Genomic DNA, 2,515 nt, shown 5'->3' with positions numbered 1-2,515 from the left:
ATGATGGGCTGAGACTTAGGAAACACTAACCTACCCAAAGCAGTGATTCTTCACCAGCAGGACAGTGGCTCACCACAGGGCCAGACCTCCACAGCCTGGCTCCTTCCCAGCCAGGTCCCCAAGAATCTGGCTCAGAGGCACTGAAGTTGCAAGGGCCAGGCTTGCATAGTTCACAGAAATCATCCAGATGATTCTGACATTGCGCATTAGTTGGGAATCAGGGATGTGAAGATTAATCAGCAATAAATAATGCCTAAGTATTGCATCATATGGTTTAAAATCTGTAATCTAGCCTGCCCATCCACACATCTCAGTTGTTTGGAAGTGAGTACAACAAAGAACCGAAATCATGAAGCAACCATTGAGAGACAACCTTTCTTTCACCTGTCTTCAAACAAGAATGCTTAGTAAGCAAGTCCCCTAGACAGTAGAGTTTCCAGTTTCTATTTTAAACCCTTTAGTGCAAGGAGGGTCCATAAACTCTCTCAGGCATCCGGGTCAGGACTGAACACCTTTATTTCCCAGATACCTTCCCTCTGTCTTACAGGCTGCATCCTTCTTGGTGCAGTCAGACCACCTTCGCCTACCCTCGGCGGAGATGGAGAACAACAGATGGTGACGGGATCTGGTAATGGATGTAGGATCTGTTTGTGCCTTGTATTGCCGTGATCAACAGCACTACTAAATCCCCTTTTTGCCCTCTACGGTAAGATCAGAATGACAGCCCAATTTATCAACTGTGAATATTGGTGTAAACAACTTCAAGGCCGGGATATTTTTCATACCCCCTCGAAAACTGTCATCAGTTCTGTAGAGGAGTAAGGAAACCGCTGATCCATTTAAGAAACTGTCAGCAGGTGTACAAAGAAGTGAAAGATGGATGCTTTCGAAAGGTCTTAGGAAAGGAGGCTCCAGCTGTCGGAATACATGACTTCTCATATACACTCCAACTGGCCACGGAGCAAGGGAAATTAGGAGGCAGAGTGTAACTCTCAATACTGCAGTTATCAGCAGAAGGAACAATTCACTTCAGAAGGAAATTTCCAGACACGCATTCCTTAGTTGTGAAGTATTTGAGTTACAGCAATGTCGTCTGTGCCACAGTGACCCAAAGTGCCAACTTTGGGATTAGACACTTGTGTCAAAAACTCTAAATTGAGTCTCTCGGCCTCCACTTACTGAAAATGATTAAGATCCCCTGCTTGGAAACATATACTGAGTCAAAACTTTGAATTTCCTTTTCAAAAAAATCATAGGTCATTATGCTGTCCACCTTAAAACTCAGCAGATCATCTGGGTTTGAAACTTCACAGGTCACTTATAGCCATTTATTAAAAAGATCAAAAACAAAACAAAACCCAAAAAACAAAAGAAAACAAAACACAAAAACCGTTTTTTTTAAAGTAGATTTTCCTTTCATGTACAAAAACATTTTGCTAATCTAGTGGTTTTGCTTGAGTACAGGCGTCACCAAAACACTTATTCCAGCCATGTTTGAAAACGTGAGTGATCTGATGAAAAAGTAGCCTCAGCCATTTGTCATCCAGGACCCTGGTTGTGAGACAGTTACATATCACCCCCAACATGCTAATAAAATCATTTGGTTTTTTTTCATACTGGTTTTGATATTTGTTAAATAGTAGATAGAAAACAATTTCAAAAATATTAAGCTATTATACAAATGTACCATTCAATTAGTATTGTGTGCTGTGGGTTTATTTTTTTAAAGTAGTACGTTACAAACAAAAGAGATAAATTTGGGACTTATTTTAATAGCATCTCAGTGATGCAGTGCATTACTAAAATTAAGATTGACTTTTTTCACTACAGGGCTCTTTGTGTTGCATGTATTTTTAATGGTAGGTATAGTTGAATTTGATATAAAATGATGTGATATAAGTAAAAGAATATAAATCCATCCATGGAATTAAGTGGAAAAAGACTGAAAAACAGAATGTTAACTCCTGAAAGATGCTAAACCCATTCATCAAACCGTGAGCCATTCAATAATACCCTCAACGTTTGCACTCAATTAAATCAACTTTATGGAAACTAGTCTTTCTTTTATATCACATGACTAATATAGAACAAACTTATGCTAACAGCAAAAAAAATTCACAATTTCCTTATAAATGGTAGTGTCCATGAGAATGAAACAAAAGGACCAAAACAAAAAGAGAAAGAATAGATTGAATTACTATTAGATCCCAAACCTAAGTGTCTTAAGTCTGGCCCGGATTTCTCTGAGTGTGCAAAACACTACTTATCTCCATAACTGCACTAACTAGTGCCCCAAACATTTAGAAAAGAATTGACTTGTGGCTGGAGTAAAGGGTTAAATCAAAGTCATTCAGCCAACCCGGTTTGCCACAGAGCTCATTTAGTCTCAGATGGGTTCGTTTGTTTGCATACAAACAGTAGGCTTCCTCAGACTTCCCATCCATGTTCTGGTTTTGTTATTTTGTTTATGATTTGTTTGTGACTAGTTTGGGTTAGTCACAGCCACTGCACAACC

This window comes from Ursus americanus, chromosome 25 (genome assembly GCF_024610735.1).
Source record: "Ursus americanus isolate L20-20 chromosome 25, mUrsAme1.1.p, whole genome shotgun sequence".
NCBI classification, from domain to species: Eukaryota; Metazoa; Chordata; class Mammalia; order Carnivora; family Ursidae; genus Ursus; species Ursus americanus.
The sequence above is the reverse complement of the archived record's forward strand: the minus strand, read 5'-3'. Positions refer to the sequence as shown.